Here is a 20,317-nt window from a genome sequence, read left to right on the forward strand (position 1 = left end):
TTTTTGAGTAATTGGATATTAAGCGCATGCCAAGAATTAATTACCAATGGTCGCCAGCTAGATTCAGCAAAAGTGCTAGAATCTTACCAAACACATATTTTTCTTGACAATTGCAAGCCAATGCATGTAAAGCATTCATAGTTTTTCCCAAGGTCCCTTAATTTATGCTCGGATGCGGATGACACCTTCATTAGAGAATATGCGAGAAAGTTTGGAAGAATCTTCTCCTTCTACGTTTTTTTATCTGTTTTTTTTTATCTTATTTTAGCAGTCAACATTGTTTTAGTTTAGTTTAGTTTAGTTTAGTTATATTAACGTCCCGTTTGAAGCAACACTAGGGCCAATTTGGGACGGACCTCGTAATTTTGAACCGCGGTCAGATGACGAGGACGACACCTGAGCTGGCACCCCCCTCTCCACACCACACCACACCAGCGGGAGGACGTTTGGTCAGGACGGATTTAACGTGTAACAGACCCCCTTACACGACGATTCTTTGGTGGAATCGGGTCTCGAACCTGAAACCCTCCGGTTCCGAATCCGCAGTCAACATTGGTTAGATAACTTAGTGTTATAAGGCCACAGGGTGGCCTTATGTTATACATTACAAACAGTCATCCCTTTGACAAATTTGGTTCAAAATTTGATAAGAGTCAACGTTTTAGATGCTAAACCAATAAACAAAATTTTATATATCTTGCTCTTCATGTTTTGTAGTTATAGAGTGCATTTGTTTTCGAACAGCCAGGTAGTCGTAATCCTTTTCTCATAATGGATTTCGTTCAATATTTTATAACAACGAACAAATTTGATTTAACTTATATATGTTGAATTACATCCATATAGGTCAAAATCTTTTTGAGCTGTCGTGTTTATAGTTGACGGACAGACACACATCATGACAAAAATGTGTTTTTTTTTACTCAGATAGGTCCGAAATGAAAAGATTCGTCAAAATCCCGAGTTCAAATTTTTTGAAAATTACAATTCTTTTTCCAACCTTCATATTTTTTTTGTATCTAAAAAAAAGTCTGAAGACAAGAAATTCTTCAAAATTTTAAATCAATTTTTTTTTTAACTTTGGTATTTTTCGTTCTTCATTTTTTTCTATGCTTCGTGTATTAGAAAATAAAAACGAGAAAAAAAAATCCAAGAATATATATTTATTCATCGACAGTCAGAGGGGAAAATGCAAGCCAGATTATTTTCTAGGGATTACCCCCAAGTTTGATTTACGTTACTAAGTTATAAAAAAATGTCTCCTGATTCAGTGGGAAAGTCACTACCTTGTTTGGGAAATAACTTTCAACGATTTAAAGACATATTATATTCCTGAATCATCAGGTTTAGTTATATTTAATCATCAAAATTTTAATAATATATATATGTTATGTTTTAAGGATAATTTTAGAATGTAGTATTGAACTTGATTAGATTATATGCCCACATTTTGATCCTACGTAATAAAAATGTTATAAAATGATTTATAAAGTTTTTTTTTATTTCACAGAGTATTAAGATTGCTATTTAATGCTGTTATGAGTTCAATTTTTATTTCTAAATATTTTCCATTTATTTAAATATTTATTTCATTCTGAGAAATAAAAAATTGGAGGAGCTTTATTATTGGATTCTGTCCCATAATCCTCTTCTTCTATTTCAAATTTCTCAGTTTAACTAGCGTTTCATAATGCAAAATATTTATATCGCATTTAAATTTGAGAACAATTTTATTTTCGTTTAATTTTATACAATGTGGAAATCCAAAGTAATGTTAGAGCAAATTTAACCAATTAGAGGAAATAAGTTAAATTTAATCCTTTTTTGAAGCGTACGAGATATAATTTAGCCATCTCAACTGTCAACAAAATATTTATCTTTTGTATCAGAATGCAATGATTATTAAAAATGTAAATGCATTCTTGAAAATATTAGTTCTATTATAATTATTTTTTAAATGGAGGTATTGATATTGTAAAATCTAAATTGCTTTTAAAATCAATAAATAGTTAATATTTTTACATACTTTTTTTTATTTTTATTCATCTAGAGAGTTTTTTGATCATTTGAGTGAATATGGATTTTAAAAGTCCTCTGTTTTTTTGTTGTTGTTACTAGTATTATTGTTATAAATTTACTGATCAATGTGTAATTCATCGTTTGCTTAAGGCAAAAGACGTTCCTTCCAAATGAAACATTAATGTGGGCCAATTTCCTCTCCAGATCTTTCAGGAAGAGAAACATCCCCATAGATAGATACTAAGCCTGATATCTACCTCAGATGTTACCTATTTACTTCAAAATCGCTTTGACGTAAGGAAGATCCCAAGCTTTATTTTCATATTAATTTATCGACCTATGGACTTGGTGGGCAAATCCAAATAGGATTAGGAAACCACTGCAATATCACGTTGGCTTATTATGAATTGTTTTTAACTTTTACATGGTTTTTAAAATTCGAAAAGAAGTTAACGCGTACGTGTTCTTCAATGTGTATATAACCCCTTAAAGAATTTTAAATAAATATGACAAGTGAGAATTTACTCTATTAAGTATCAAATGATACCTTTCTGTTCGATGCAAAATAAACGATACATGCATATTTCAGATTTATTTCTCTCCAATCTACATCACTTTGTCAGACATTGTAGATATCTATAATTCAACAACACGAAATATATCTCCTAAGGTACATACAAGTAATCCGATTTGAGCAAAATCTCGAAAATAACATCTAATATTTTTATTATTGAATAGTGCAAAAAAAAATATTAAAGACCAGACACAAAAAAATTGTTTATTCACGGTTACTATGGCAATATCAAAATTTCCCGTCATACCTATAGCCATAAAATCTGATATTGTATGTATGCAACATGACTAACAGACAGAATGATCAAATGAAGTCTTTTATTGATCAGCCGTTTCTGATGTCGTGTCTTTTCGTACGTGTTTTCTTTGAAAATAGCTCTTTGGTTACTGATATAAAATTAGCTTTGATAAAAAAGAATGCATGGCAAATTGAACTTGTTAGATTTTTCCTTTTTTACGGCTGGAAATAAACTCAACTGACTTTCTGAACTATGTTCTTCTTTGATGTTTTATCCTGTCCTTTTAGTGTGGAGCTCGCAAAGGAGAAAGTAAAATAAGACGATGTCTGGTCCACTATTCCATTTCGACCTCAAATCAGAGAAAAAAAATTAGAATTGTGTGAATACTTTTAATACAAGAATACTTTTAATACACTATTTACACCGTAGGTATTCGGTGGATATCGAATCCATGATTTTCGAATCTTTAAGTAAATATCCATTATGTCCAGCTTAGCAATAATAAAAGAACAATTGATGCATAAATCTACTACAACTGAAAAATAAGCTAATATAAGATATTGGCTTATTTTTAAATGCAATTTTTGCCAAAGAAATTTTTTTTATTTGAGTGTACTGATAACGGCAACTACAAAAGATCTACTCCCACCTTGCCGAATCATTCGGTGTGAATTGAATGACCACTAAATAAGGCAATAAGATGAATGCAAAATGATCCCCATTCCGGTGTAATTCATATGTCCATCACCTACGTAGGCGTACGACTTCCACCACGTATAATCATTGTGTGTATATCCACCCTGGAAGCGAGAACTTACTTATGTGATAACCCTTCATCCCCATATCTGAAATAGCCTCTAATGGAAGCGAATGGAGTAATAAGAGGTATGCAGCAGAAATTCAAACTTAATTTAAGTTTATTTCCTGTATCGGAATGCACAACAAAAGTTGACAATATTACTGACTTAGTTCCAAGAAACAGGGGCAAATTTTCTTCCTGAAGGAGAAATTGGTTCACATGAGTAATTCGCTCTAGCAGTTAATCCGATTGCATCGAGCAATTTGTTGCTCTCTTATTCTTATATTCGTGCCAGACAAGGCAAATTTTCTTTCTGAAGGAGAAACTGGTTCACATGAGTAATTCGCTCTAGCAGTTAATCCGATTGCATCGAGCAATTTGTTGCTCTCTTACTCTTATATTCATGCCAGACAAGAACTAAAGAAGCTGAATAAATTAATATGGATAGTTCGATTTCTTTTATTGAACTCAATATAACCACACTGGTTACTCCACCCAGCATGATTAAAACTTTCGGATTAAATCTGATTGACCGCGACAGCAAGAGGGAACTAAGGTTAATTCCTAAAGATCCTCACCATCCACGGTACAAGGTAAGAAACACAACCCGTCATCGATAAAAGGTAATCAACCCTCATCATTTCTGTATCCACCAGGGGGGCGGTAACCAACCACCATACCGGAAGCTTCTCATCCTCATTTCTGAAGTACTCCACATTAAGGGTGGAAAGCAACATAAATAAAAACTGGTCTTTTCAACTTATTAATATATTATTTCTCCTTCTCTGCATGTATTGATCGGAATAATATGAATTTTTATTATTTCAGCTTTTATTTCACGAAATTATCATGTTATATTTTTATTAAGTTGTGATAATAATTATTTTTATTCCTTTTATAAAATATGCTTTAAAACAAAGGTGAACCAAATTTCCCTTAGAATATGACTTTTTTAAGAATAAACAATTAAAGGGAATATACTAGAGAAAATAGGATTTAAAAAGGATCAGTTTAGAGAATTAAACTGAACAAAAGATTTTTTTTTTTTAATTCGTGATAAAAAAAAAATAGGTTTGAATATTTTCCTTGAAAATGGGATGCTAACAGTACGGTTATTATCAATGGTACCTTTCGCTGCATTTTTATTGCGCAAGCGCAAACGAAATTATTTTCTTGATATTTAATGAAAAAAAGACAAATATGGAAATGGCATGTAATTCATTGTTGCCAGAAATATTATGTTATAATGATACTGTTTATCTTTTGAACGCTGAAAGATAATGAATTTAATGAATAACACCTATTGGAGATCTAATTACATGAATTTTATCAGTGAATATAGTTACTAACATATGTGCCTGTAATTATTAAATATCCTTAAATTATAAGACATGATAGGGCTGAGAAATATATCTTGGATAAAGAGGATTTCAAATTCTATTCTTTGGCTGAGATTTTAACTAGAGTTCTTAAAAAACTAGTTGTTCGATTCAAGCATTTGAAACGAATCGCGTTTTGGCTGTTAAAGGAATTTCTCATTTTCCTCCAAGAGAAGAACAAATATAGGTTCTTGTTTTTCTTGAAAACGTTTCAGTAGAACACTTGCCCCTATAAATGGAAGCTTCTCTACCGCAAGTGATATCTAAGTGCTTCAAGATCGCTTTGGTCAGCGGAAGATGCTACATTATCCCACTATCATGAGAGCTAAGCTAGATTTGCATGGCCAAATAGATTTGAAACTGTACCATAATCGGAAAGATATTCGCAGAGGTAAAACAGCCTGTAGGGAACAACCTATCCAATACCCCTTTAGAAATAAATTAACTAAATAATAATTTTAAAAAATCATTGTGGCTATGTGTATGTATATATTACTACGAATTTGTATTGTTGCTTCCCAACACAATTGATTCCATCGTAGGAAAGAAATTTTTACGGACAGCTCTATTGGATGCTGATCGGATGGAGGATCAATGACCCCCGGGCTGGTGACAAACTTGGCGACAATGTAGCGACTTTGGCGACAAAATGGACAATATTAGAATTTTCTGGAATTTGGCGATAGGACCAGTAAGATTCGAGCTATACTTGGTTGTTCGAGAACTTTCTCTGCCCTACTCCGGAAGCTATAAAAGGTCGTGACACCAAGCTGAAGCCAGTCATTTCAGTTCAGCTCTAGTTAATAGTTGAATGAGTTCTCTCCCTGAGCTTATCATTGATGAGCTTATCGTCTTATCAATGACCGAGTTGCTTATCATTGTTGCGCTACTTGCGTTCTGCTGTTTATTGCTTGTGTACTTCTTGGCTGTGTTTGATCGTTTTGATGTTTGATATGTATCCGTGCCTTTGTGTTAATAAACATCGTCATTTGTCATTAAGGCCTATTGACTATGTATTGACCTAGTACAGCAAATCCGTAGAGTTTAACGGAATATTTCAGCAACAATATGCTCCACATCTCCTCTTAAACGACTGAGCTGATATCAACCAAATTTAAAATTTATTCCTTAGGATAAAAAAAAAAGAAGAAGAAAAAGAAAGAATTAAAGATTCTATTTATTAGAAATAAAATTGAAATTTTGTCTTTTTTGAGTAGAATTTTGAAGCAAATTATTTTCACAAGAAATATTTTAATATCATCGTAAAACTGGTCATTTTTATCTTTTCAATAGTGAAAAATTCCATTCTGTGGAGTATTTTTTAAGCTGTTTGAATTCTTTTAAAAATTAATCAGACAATTTAGAAATGCTATAAAAGCAAGACTCTGATCTACTCTGTCACTATTCTACTTTTAATCCTGTCTCACATATTTTGAAATTTTCTTTATTGATTTATGGTAGTTATTTAACGCTGCCTAACAGAACTTAAAGGAAGAATATACCCTTTATTTTCAAGCAGTGATAGGTGGCCAAGAACCAAATGTAGTCAATTATGGATACAGTATAATAAAAAGTTTATAAGAATTAATGTAAAATTGGGTTTTACCTTACGAATATTATATACCAAAAATTTAAATTCTGAGTATTTAAAAATTAAATGGTAATTTAAATTCCATTGCTACAAATATTCAAACCAAATATATCAACTAGTCATATTATAAAGTCGGCTTCCTGAATCGTCACGATCCTTAAACTGTAAACCGACGTTTCAAAAAATCTAGCAGCACTATATCCCAAACTTTCTGATAGTCAAACGCGACATCACATTATATCAGAGGGAAATAAATCAAAACGATCATAAAATCAATCTCTTCATTCAGTCAGCAATGTTTTGACATTTAGTGAGATAAATCACATCGCCAGGTATACTGCAGAGTTTGACTTGATACTTTCTTTTGGTACAAAAATCGATACAGATTAGAGAAATTCTCTCTTGTTTGAATTGTTTTCTGCGTTACGGTTATTGTTCTTTCAAAAATATCTGGAAGTATGTTTGTTCTTTCATTAGTTCTCTTTACTATTTAATAAAGTTCAGTAGAATTATTGTATTCGAAAAGATCCAATGAAATCTTTTATGCAAAACTTGGTTTTACTAAACATATATGCAAAGTATTTTCAATTTCAAATTTTGATACATTTATAATGCATACTATTTAAGAAATTTACACCTATTTAGTTTATTGTGCCATGATTCTATTTAATTGTTTGTCATTTCACCTGATATAACCTGAAATGGGATATGATTCAACTTTAATTAATCCAATGATGTGATTCCTGAATCGAAAAATTTTCATTAAACATATAAAATTATGTGAAATCATATATATATAATTTCTCCTTAATATCCATTCCGGGAAAGCAATTTATTTACAAGCACGTGTGGAAAAGGTACGTCCACAACAGCGCGAAACAAAAGCAGAAGTAAGAAAGAGAGGGCAGAAACAAATGATCACTAATCTTATAAACATGGGATTTCCGACCACGCGCCAATTCAATACACGTGGTGACTTTGAGAAGAGCAACGGGAGTATCACTTTCATTTGATACGTAGTACTGATGGCGCATTACTTTTTAGACAGCTTAATACGTAGAATGAGATCAGAAAATAAGAGAATATTTTACTTTGGGCTAAATTAAGATAAAGTTTTGGAAATTAATTTGGTTTAAATTAAGAGTTTAAAATATCATTATATATATATAAGTAATTGGTTCACCAGTATAATTACGAATTTCATATATTATTTATTGAATTAGATTATAAAAGAAAGCAAATATGTCCAGAAATATGCAGGCTATAAACCAGCCGGAATAGTCCCTCATAAACTTTCTTGTATACTCTGTAATAAAAATGTTATCCCAGAGAAAGCCGTGCATTGGCTTACAATATTTATTAAATACCAACTTTTGACGAAAATGTAGCATTATTACTGAATCTATCGTGTGATCCTTGGCGAGGTTTTTTTTTTATCGTTGTTGATTATTTTCTGGCGTACAGTTGATAGTATCCGTAAAAGGAATTTTTGTTTTAAACAAACGTTTTACTACCAGTTGGAACAAAATCTTTACATTGAGCTATACTTGTAGCCACAAGATCACATACCAAATTTCATATATTTAAGTCATTGCATTTTTGAGTTATCGCACTTATATGTTTCTGGATGTACAGACAGACAGATGTTCAACCTTTTGTTGGATTTGGCTCAAAATTTAATAGATGTCTACACCATAGATCTCAAATCTATGCCCCAAATTTTATCTCTTTTCGTTTTGTAGTTATCGTGTTAACTTTTATTCGGGCAGCCAGGCATACATTATTTCATCCCTCCTCATAATAGTTATTTTTAAAAAGTGGCATAAAAGCACAAATGTTTTATCCCCATAGCCGGGCCCAAGAACTGACAAGCTGAACTACTATAGTCCCCTGCCCTCGATCATCATGCTACTGCGTTTGACAATATTTTTGGCCCTCGTATCAAGGAAAAGCTTGAAGAATTATCACAGGGAATGTCTACAATAAACCCACTTCTCATTGTAAATGATTGTGCAATCTGGAAATAGATTTGCTTCCTCTCTTTCCAGGTGTGATTGGCAAATCTGAACACGCATGTCCATCTTCGAGTCAATCAATCGATATGGAACTCATTTCTCGAGATGTTTACAAGTTCCAAGTGCATTCATGCGTTTTCATACAGCTTTGGGAGTTACCCCGGGGTGATCTGGAAGTTCTTGGGTCAAAATCAATGGCTGAACCTCTATTAATCAAACCATTTTCCTGTTATTTACTTTTCTTGGTCTTCCGACTCTTGCCTGGTTTGGGCACAATTCTCCACTCTCGGTGACCTTTTTGAATCAGTTTTCAATTGTTCTAGCACTTATAGTGAAATATCTGAAGATGAAATTTATCATGATTGTATTTCTGGGGCACTAAGTTTGAATTTCCAATAGAACAATATGATATGACAAATTTTAAATTTTCCAATAGACATTCCACGTGTTTGATATTATACCTAAAAGTTGGAATTGACTAAAGAAATCTTGCTTGTTTCTAGCTAGCTTGTTTCTTCAAATTATCCAAAACAATCGAATTATGTGAATTAGATTGCAAACACAATAATTGCCTTTCGTTCTAATCCGTATATCATTTCTAGCAATAACTTTATAAATACTCTTTAAAAGTAAATAATATCTGAACAATATTTTTACAAATATAATCTGCTTTAAGATTGATTGCTAGTGGTGATTCGATTGTAGCAATCAGTTTCTAAAATCTTCTAATTAGATGATTGGAGCAAATGAATAGATTCTATTGATATATATCTACATAAGCTAAAAGTTGAAGCGATGTAGAAAAGAGTATCATAAATTCTTAGACAACGATTCTACCACTTTGCTGACATTGCTACCTCTTTTGGATAAAAAGTTAACGTATCACGCCATAAAGTTGCACCCTATTTAAAAAAAAATATTGAATTACAATATTTATATTAAATGGTTAATAAAACTGTTGGATAGAAATGAAACCAAGAATGTAGTGAGGGTCTCACTGAGTCTGTGATCCACATTTAACTATTATTAGCAAATAAGTAATGTATTTTTTAGCATACCATGGCTCACTTTTTCTTTACTTATTTCCTTTCAATAAACCTGCACACCTCTTAGTAAATGCAGTTTACAAAGTTATTTAGTCCAATACGTTTTTAACTGAAAGAGAAATTATTTTAAACAGACCTACTGATGAAAACAAAACCAAGTGGTTTAAAATTCTTTCAAATAATAAAAATAGTTTGGTGAAGCTTGAAATTTTTTTTATTCTATTCCGACCTTTCTTGCCGCAGGAGCTTTGTCGAAGAAATACAGCATCTTTGTTTCTTTTAAAGTTTTGGAGAATCTTTATTTCTTTTGGGTTTATTCGAGACTTTAAATGTTACTTATTGAATAGCAATGTGTACTGTAACCTATTTTATAGCTTAGGCTATTTTTATACTGGTTATATTAGTTTGATTGTATTTTTTGAAAACGATCATTTGTATTAGAACACTTTATTTTATGATGTTGTTTTCTTCATGCTGTTAGATTCAGCACTACTTTAATTTTTATATTTGTATTATAAATATATTAATGAACTCAATTTTGTGCTTTCCTAATCATTCATTACTTTGCATTCTTTGAGTAGACTTTATCAAAGTGAACGAATAAGAAAATAAATTCAGTATCTTCGAGTTCATTTCCAATGCATAAACTTGGCTCGTTTTGATATAATTTTATTTCTTTTATGCGATTTAAAACTAAGCTTGCCGGCGTCCTGGCATAGGGGTAGCGCGTCTTCCCCGTGATCTGGGCGTCCTGGGTTCGAGTCCTGGTTCGGGCATGGTTGTTCTTCATCTGTTCTATCTGTGAGGTGTGTAAATGCGCCCCCCTGTAAAAAGGGGTTGTGCAAGCGAATGTGATGCATGAGTAGCTAAGACGTACTCTTGGCCCTAGTTGGCGCTACTAAATAACAAGAGACACTCTCTTGGCTTAAAATCGCTGATTTCGTCATCGAGCTTGTCCATGGCAAGTGCCATTATAAACAACAAAACTAAGTTTAGTCTTGTTACCTTTTTCCTATGATTTTAATTTAATGATTAATGTTAATCGCCTCAGTGTGAGAAATTCTGCATTGTATATTGACCACAAATGCTAAGAAAATTGGTACACAAAGAAGCACTGAATGTTCAATAAATAGGATGCCCATATCATTGTGCGAAAATTAATTTACACTCGAAAATTCATTCAATGCTAAATGCTTTAATTTTCAAAATTATTCTTCAATTAAATAATAAAAAATTTCATCAATTAATGATGAAAAATTAATCAATAATTTTTCACCACATATCAATTAAAATATTTTTTAGCTTTCAAACTGTTAAATGAAAGAAAAAAATATCGTCATCAAAATATTGACAAGAATACTCAAAAATATATAATTTTTAGGATTTTCTCTTTCCCTCAATAAAATTTAAAACACGATTAAAAATTATAGTCTAAAATAAGTAATTATGTTTAATTAATAATTTTCATTTTAGAATAGTTACTTATTGAAACGATACTTGATTTACGGAGCACCGCTCGAGAAATTGCTTGTTGTACTTCCATATTAAAATTTAGAATATGTGAAATGTAGTTTATAATTTACTAAAAGGAGAAAAATATTTTATAGTCAATTTTGACATAGCATATTTTGTTGTTTAGCACAACTGTAATAATTGCATATATTGTAATTAAAAAGCTTTTGATATTATTAAGAATTTAATGGGGTTATCATTGCTTCCTAACTTTGATAATTACCATACTTTCTGTATAGTTTTCTTATACGAAAAAAATTTAAAAAAATAAGTTATAAAATTTAGCAACATATTCTATATAGCGTTTTTCAAAAGCATTCAATGAGATTTATTTGTATAATTTGACCCAATACAAACATAAAATTCTGAACCTTTTCGACCATTCTTTTTGAACATTCCTTAGCTTCAAAAAAAAAAAAAAAAATCACACTTTTACAAGAAAAATGCGAAATATATATATATATATATATAACAGACATCCCATTCGCATTCAAAAGTGGTCGCGGAAATTTAATCACGTTATCGTACAGCCAGCCCACTTTATCGTAAAATAAAACGAACGCCGTATCACTTGTACTAGAAGATGGGAGGCAGGTATGCGCAGGGAACAGTTGGATCTATATATCGACTTACTAGGGTCATTCACCGACGGCCCGTACTACAGACAGTCTCTTCCTACCTTCCTAGGCCCCGGCGTGCATAGAACAGAAGCGATTTAAGTCAGTAGAACCCACCCCTAGCGTCTATGCAAGGTCTGCTATGACTGGAACTAGATCATTCACCTGGTTTGCAATGATCGAAAGTTCTAGAAAATCACCGTTTTGTCTTTTTTTCTTTTTCTCATGTGTGTGCATGCACGTCTTCTAAAAGGTGTCGTACTGGATTAACAAAGTTTTTAGAGATCAGTCGAAAGATGATATTTTATTTTGAAAAAAATTCTATTTCTGTAAGATAGATTTCACTTTGAAATTAATGAATAATTATATGCAAAATTTATTGAATGATTGCAATTATTAAGCAAACATTATGCATTGTAAAATCATTTCTCATCATTGAAAAAACCTCATCCCACTCATCAATGAATTTCTAGTGATGAAATTTCATAAGAAGTTGTTTTATGCAATTCACGAATATATTTTTTAAACATAAAATTATTCATATTTGCAGACATTCGTTGATTAAGTAGAATAATAAAATATATTCTAATAGTACCACTTAAAACATTTTAATTTAATTTAATTTCCTAGTGTGTGTGGAACTGAACCTAACTCAAATTGTGCATTGTAATATTATGTAGCATTATCGAGTTTCAAATATTACTTGTTCCTCGATATTTTAAATAAAAAGTAATAATTGAAAATTAACGTTAGATAGACTATATTATGAATCTACTAATTGTTATTACAATTTTTAAACTAATTTTTTATTTACATTTTGAAATAATCATCTTTAAGTAAAAATTGTTTTAAAATAATGTTCAATTAAAATTTGCTCACGGATTTTTTCCCCTTACTTTTTCTGTTATTTTACTTGCACAACGGCTCAAAAACAGTCCTATACTATTTATCGATTGGTTAATCAAAGGTTAACAAATAAAACTTCTAAAATTCATAAACGTCAAGTGTCAAAAAAAAATTGAGGGACTCGAACCTCTAGTCCAAATTTTTGTAGTATAATAACGCTCTAAACTTCATTCATCTGTCTTTATTTCATTTCTGAAATTAACTCTTAATTCTATAGCAGCGATGAAGTGTACATAAAATAAACGTATTTATCATATTCTCGACGGGCGAGAGCATAATATGGTAATAACCAAAACAATAAAAAGTAATTCTGTAACATATTCTTAAAAATGCAGTATATTCATAAATGCTAACATTGCAGTGTTATTAAAAGAAAACAAAAGTAAAATTTTATTACTCATCGGCGTCAAAAATAACAACTGACAGTTTAAATTCACCACAGTTATAAGTGTTCACTGTGGGTCCCTTCAAGAAATAAGAACAATATCGAAGCGATACGATTATTTATCTCACATTTTTTTCCTGCATATATGTAGGGATTGCAATACCGGACCAAAATTTCAATACCGGTATTCGGTATTTTTTAGATCTTAATACCGGGATACCGGTTTTAATACCGGTATTAGAAATTTTAGAAAAAGAAAAAAAAACACAGGTGTTTCTTTGTTTTATTTGCAGTTTTATTAGAAGAGGGTGAATATCACAAAAAATAATTTGTAACTTATAAATTATAACAGTATATAAAGAATCACAAAAAAAGTAAAGGAACAACTTATTTATTTAAATTACAAAAAATTGTAAATATCACTATTCAGTCTGTGGTACTAATACAAATTTTTGAAATATGATCTTAAAAAACATAATGCATCCATTGTACTGTCATTAAGCCTGAAAAGTAATTTTTTGCAAAAATTACTAGATGTCGAAAACGCTCTTTCGGCATCTACGATTGTTAGTGTTACTGTTAGCCATGCGCAATATACTTTTTTCCAATTATTTACCTCTAAATCCCTCATCTTCAAATAAATCGATTTCTTATCGGATGGTTTGGGATATAGCTGATTTCTGTATTGTAATTTGGTTTGTTGAAATTTTTTTTTATTTATAGCTAATTCTAATTTTTGTTCAAGAGACAATTCCTTTTCGCTATCGAAATTAGTGTCATCATAATCTTCGATAACTGAACCGAATTCTTTTGAATGTGGATAGGTTTGTTCCTGAATTCCATGTGCATAGCACAATTGCTGATTTGCACCCATCAACTTTCCAACTTTTTTCATAACTATTGCTTCATCAATCATTATTGTTACAATTTCTTCTTTCAAGGATAATCCATGTTTCGCTAATTTAGATTTAAGCAATTAATTAAGCTATTAATTAGTTAACTAATTTTACCCGTTAGGGAGACATAAAAAAACGTATACTATTTTGCTATGTTGGCGATCCCTGAACATATAGTGGAGACAATTTTAAAAATTTCTAGTAAATACCGAAAAACCAGTATTTAAACTTGTGAATACCGGTATTACAAAATTGTACAAATGGCTCAAAATACCGGTATTCGGTATCCCGGTATACCGGTATTGCAATCCCTACATATATGATATGAAATTTTAAAAGGCTTCATAAACGAGTATATGGCAATAGTAGATTTTTTTTTTTTCTAAGGCTACACCAAACGGCAAATATTTATTCATTCTTAACCAAATGACGATGACTTAAGATACACATATATGCAGCGTTTCAAAGCATCACACCTGATATGCAGAAAAAGTGTGAGAGGTTACCTTTACGCCTCGATATTGTTCGTATTTCTGGAGAAGTTAACATTAAGACGTTACATTTAAACTTTCAACTCTTATTTTTTAATTCTAAGGAGCAATAATCTTATGTTACTTTGTTGTATTTTCTTTTAATAGTCCTGCAAATTTGAAATATTCGTTTATAAGCAACCAGCATCTAAAAAAATTATTAAAATTCGAAAAAAAAAATTTATTGGGAAATAATACTTAGGGTATATAAAATAAATAAAAAAGTGAAAGCTCTGCAAATTTAGGATATTCATTTACAAACAAGCAGCATCTAAGAAAGGATTAAAATTCGAAAAAAAAACTGTACGGAAATAATATTGAGGATATAGAAAGAAAGTGAAAAGGTGAAAACCCTACAAATTTGGGATATTCATTTAAAAAACAATCAGTACCTAAAAAAATTATTATAATTCGAGAAAAAAAATTGTACGGAAATAATACTGAGGGTATAGAGAAAAAGTGAAAGACCTGCAAATTTGGGATATTCATTTACAAACAATCAGCATCTAAAAAGATTATTATTATTGGAGAGAAAAATTGTGCGGAAATAAAACTACAAATACAGAAAAGAGGTGAAGTGGTATTAAAAGGATTTTTGTACAATAACAAGCTCCAAATGTATTGAAAAAAGTTTCAACTTTTAATAAGACTAAAATTATCAACAAGATTTTTAATAGTATGCTAACCTATAAACATCGCCATGTTAAAACAAAATTGGATTTAAAAAAAAAAAAAAATTCAAAACCCACTTAAGCGTCATGGATACAGAAGCCATTTAATTCAGATCTTCAATGCCTTCCGAAATATTTCGGTTCAAAAAGCATTCCATCACTGTCTCACTTCGCCATTTTTTGAACCCTTAATCAAACGTCTCAGAACAGTCTGCTGTGGGTCTCGTCTTCCTATGCTCCCTTGTTTCTTCCCCATTTCCGCCTCCCCTACTTCCCTTCCGATATTGCTCTGGAAGTGCAATGCTCCTCGTAAAAGAGACTCCCTCCCTCCCTTTTTCGTTAGAGGCTCTCTCCCCCTGGAGTTTCTAACATGTCGGAGTGAAACAGAATTGCGCGAAAATCTAATTTCTAAACACTAAATGAATCTAATGCCTTGCTTTCAAACAGAAAATGATGTAGAGATAATGAAATAAATGCATAAAATATTTTTAATTATGCTTTTATTTATATATTTAAAAGTAGAAAAATAATAATAAAATATCTAGAAGTTAAGAAAACATTTTGTAATAGAAATCTTGTTTAAAAAAAAAGCGGGAATTTTAAATTGCATTCATAATATATTTAATTTAAAGAAACAATTTTTTTTTTTTTTTTTTTTTTGCATTTGAATTGTTTTGTGTTTGTAAAAACAGAAAAGAATAATTTGCGTTTAAAATAATCTACAACAGATTTACACTACTGAGTTACAGATCTCTAAATATGATATGTTATTGTTGATCCATAGTTAAAGTCTCGCGCATTATCACATTTTGTGCCAGTCATGTAAAAATACGCACAAACGGCATATTTGTACCTAGAGTAGCTTGTTAAATAAAACCATTTTTGTACGTATTTGAAATTCTAGAAGAGAAAGTTACAATTCATTTTAATCAGTTACATTTTCTTCCTTCTATTTTCTTGCATATTTCTCCAGTAAGAACTATTTTTGTATTCAGCTTCGTCGTACACGAAGAAAATCAAGTATCTGTGCCTGTCTTCTCTTTGAATGATTAGCTCAAAATCTAATCCAAAACCCCAATTTTTGTGTTAAGACAGCAAACCAAATTTGATTTATCCAGTTTATTTGGTTTACGATTTATTATGATGCGCATGCGCATGGACAAAAAAACGATAAAAAAAAACCTTCTTGTTTACAATTTAATCCGAAATCAAATACATATCGACAATTTTAGTGTACTAGCTACTAAAATATACAATTGGCATGTTTAGAATTTGTACTATCATTTCCACATAAGCACGAATAAACAGATCAATTTATAATTAACCCGTGGAAGGACTTGATCTAAAATTCAATACACATCAAAATTTTTGTAATAAAACCATATGCCAAATATCATCAATCTATCTCATTGCTTTTTCTGAATTATCTTTTTCTCTCTTTGTATACTTTTAAAACGAGAAAGGAAAATGTTCAGAAAGGACTATATTATAATAAAACACCGCTGTCGTTTATTATCTAAAGTCTTTGCATAGATAATACAAAAAAAAGGTATTAGAAGATCACATCCGTAAGTTTTATCACCATAACAACTCCTAAGATCAGCGCTCAAAATGTCGATATTCTTGGGATATTTCCGATTATCCTCCACTCGGATTACTTTACTTGGTATATTCTCTGATATTATTTAGATACTTTGCTTCTTCTTCGACCTCAAACCATTACAAAAATTATTTGCAAACGGTTTGATAAAGAAGATAAATATCAACTCTTTTCGAGAGATATTGGGGAGGCACCAATTAATTTTTCATCATGGTCAAATAACGAGTAAGATATCTGATCAGGCATTGTCAATTTTCACATCACATTCTGTAAAGATCGCTTCCACAGAATGAATCTGGTCCTTTCTTGTGTATATCTAGAAGCCTAGTAATGGTAATTGTGGCCTGAGTTTCCTATATATTTCCCATCTGATTATATTTGTTTTTTTCCTAGAATAAATGTTGTAGAAAAATGTTTATATTGATTCATTGATATAAATTGATATTTACACTTCAGAGATGTAAATAATAGAAATATCTATTTATTAATATTTTTTAAAGTACAAAATCAATTAAAATTTTACAATATACTGTATAAAGCAAACTGAGGTTCGAATTATTATCATTTAATTTTGATTAAGTACCTATTTTCTGAGACACTATCGTGTCAAAATTATCAATTATTTCAAGTAAATTAGCTTTGCATTAGTTAGAACATATTCTTCCGGATAAGTTAGAATATACCCTTTTTGATACTTAGAAATATAAGATCCCGGAGACGATTTTATAAAAAAAAAGCAATTAATTTTAATTCTCAGTGATTCTTCAGGAGGAGATAAACACTGATTGCGATAACACCGATTCATAAATGCGGTATTCTTATTATGGTTTGTAAGATTCAAATAAAATAATTCGGTATTGAAAAACATTACAGTTCTAATCAAAACAAATTTCAATGTTAGAATGATATTTTAATTTTCTGATTTCAAGAAACGTCAAATGAGTTTTTCCTTATTTTAATATAACGACACCTTCCCCGCCCCCATCTGCCTTTCTCTCCCAAGGCTGCATTCGTTCGCAGCAAATGTTGAGCTTGCCGTGCAATCGAGATTCCAGACGGTGACTTTTAGACTATGATTATTATGCCTTACTTAATTGGAAAGAGAAATGTTGTTTTAAAAATATAAGCATTGTATATATATGTATACAAATATACACATTTTAAGATATAATTTAAAGGAATTATATTTTCTATGTTGATGGATTCATTTTACAAAATATTGATGAATTACAAGAAAGTTATTTTTAACAAAATCGGCCAATTTGAGACAATTTCATTTTCAAATGTTTTTAAAAAAAATTCTATCATTATTATTTTCTAATTTTGGCTATTCCCTTGCATGACATTTAAAATATTGCTAAATATGCACTTTAATCAATTGTAATCAAGTCATCGCTTTTGACAGGGTATTTTACTAAACTGCCTTAAATGTATTTTTAAATGAACCCTTCTCATATGTTGTTGTGACTTATGGCACTTTACAAACCCGCTGACAGTTATCTGTCAGTGATTTAAGCCGAGTAAGCGTCTCTTGTTTCTTCAGTAGCGCCAACTAGGGCAAGGAATACGACTCAGTTACTTCATGCGTCATATTCGCTTGCACAACAACTTTTTTCAGGGGGGGGGGGGCATTCACACGCCTCACCGATAGAACACAAAAGAACAACCATGCCTGAACTGGGACGCCCAGATCATGGGGAAGACTTGCTACCTCTAAACCAGGACGCCGACAAAATTTTAATATAATAGGTAGTACCACTTTTTACAAAAAGTTTCTGGAAAAAGAAATGAAAATTTTTTAAAGAAATATAAATTTGTGGACACTAAATAATAATTTATGACCGTAGAAACCAAATTTCTGAATTGTCACTTTGTATATTTATATATTTAAGACTTAACCTACTCAAGTTAAATCCAAGGAAAACTGAAATTTCCCATGATTCACCATTTATCTTTTACTTTTTGATTTGTAATTTCATTATTATCTTTCTTTCTAATTTTTAATAAGTTTTACCAATTTATTCCATGAATTAAATTCAATGTAAATGCTGTCACCAATGTAATAATTTATTAATGGAACATTAGTCTAGCTAATGCTGTGAAATTCCAAAAACGTTTGAAACATTCCCTGCTGAATCTATTCTACTCAAACATTTTGTTCCAAGTACGGAAAAGTTATACGAAAGCTGATGATAAAGATAATGAAACTAATGGCTTGAAAGCCTTTTAAGAGAGTTCGATGAAGATTTATTTAGCCTCTGATTTATCTAATTTACTTTTACATCCGCAATCTCTTTAAAATACGAGACGAAAATTAAATACGAGACTTTAAATTAAAGAGACGAAACATCCAGGTATGCACGATGCTGGGGATTTTCTTCGTTCGTCACCATTGTGGATGATCAATAAATCTGGGACTCGGAATGATTGTAGCGCCATCTAGAGGAATAAAACTACACTAAAGAAGAGAAAAAGAAGAAGAAGAAGCGGTCTTAATGCAACTTTGCTCTTCCACTTTTTAAAAATAAATATTCGCTTTTGAAAGGAAGTGGGAAAAAAGAAGTTTGATTGTATATTGATTCTATTTAGTTTGATTTGATTTTTTTTCATTGGGTGCTACAATTTTTTTTTCTTTTGAATTAAAAAAAATACCAGCCATTCTTTTATAAAAGGATGAAAAGAATTTGGTTCCTCATTTATTAAATAAAAATACTTGTAAATACTTGTAAAATATTTAATTACTTCACATTTTATTTTCATTCAAAATTGTATCAAAACTATAGACACTTTTTTACGGTTATGGTGATGAGAGAGGTCAAAGATGCTCATCATCATATAGCTTAGGGCTTAGCGAATCTCTAGAGATAAAATTCGAAAGGGTTTGTTTAAAAATAACAGATAAATGCGCCTATATCCTCTAAACTATCATTGCTTATTGTCATAACTAAAAAAAAATTTGGTTTTTCTTTTTTGATACATGAAATATATATACAAAAAGATAAATTATTTGAATCGATTAAAAAAAACTTGGTTTGTATATAACTCATATAACATCTCCAGGTTTTGATATATTTCCATGCTTTGCAAATGCTTGAATCCGGAAAGAAAAAAAAATGTTTTTCACATTGTATGTCTCTGAATAAGATAATTAAAAAATGCAATAATTTGTGAATTAGAAATATGATTTGCGGTCTTGTAAATTTCTAAAACTTTTGGCTGAAATCCATTAAAGAGAAGTGCGCCCATATGTGCACGCAATTACTCGAAAAGTGCTCCAATCTAAATAGATGAAATTTGGTTTATTGATTTATAACCGGAATTGCAAACCTGCATCTAATTTTGAATTAAATCTGTCAATGAGTTAACTGTCTGACAATCTATTGACTTATCAATGTATAAATGTAATATTTGAAAGTCATAAAAAATTTGAAAGGTGAATATTAGTTCATAAAGTTTAAAATAAAATTATGAATCCGCATTCATTTTGATTAAATCTTTCTATTGGTGGAATATGTGCCCATACTTCTGCCTGGATCTGT

Source organism: Argiope bruennichi, chromosome 2, assembly GCF_947563725.1.
Source record: "Argiope bruennichi chromosome 2, qqArgBrue1.1, whole genome shotgun sequence".
NCBI classification, from domain to species: domain Eukaryota; kingdom Metazoa; phylum Arthropoda; class Arachnida; order Araneae; family Araneidae; genus Argiope; species Argiope bruennichi.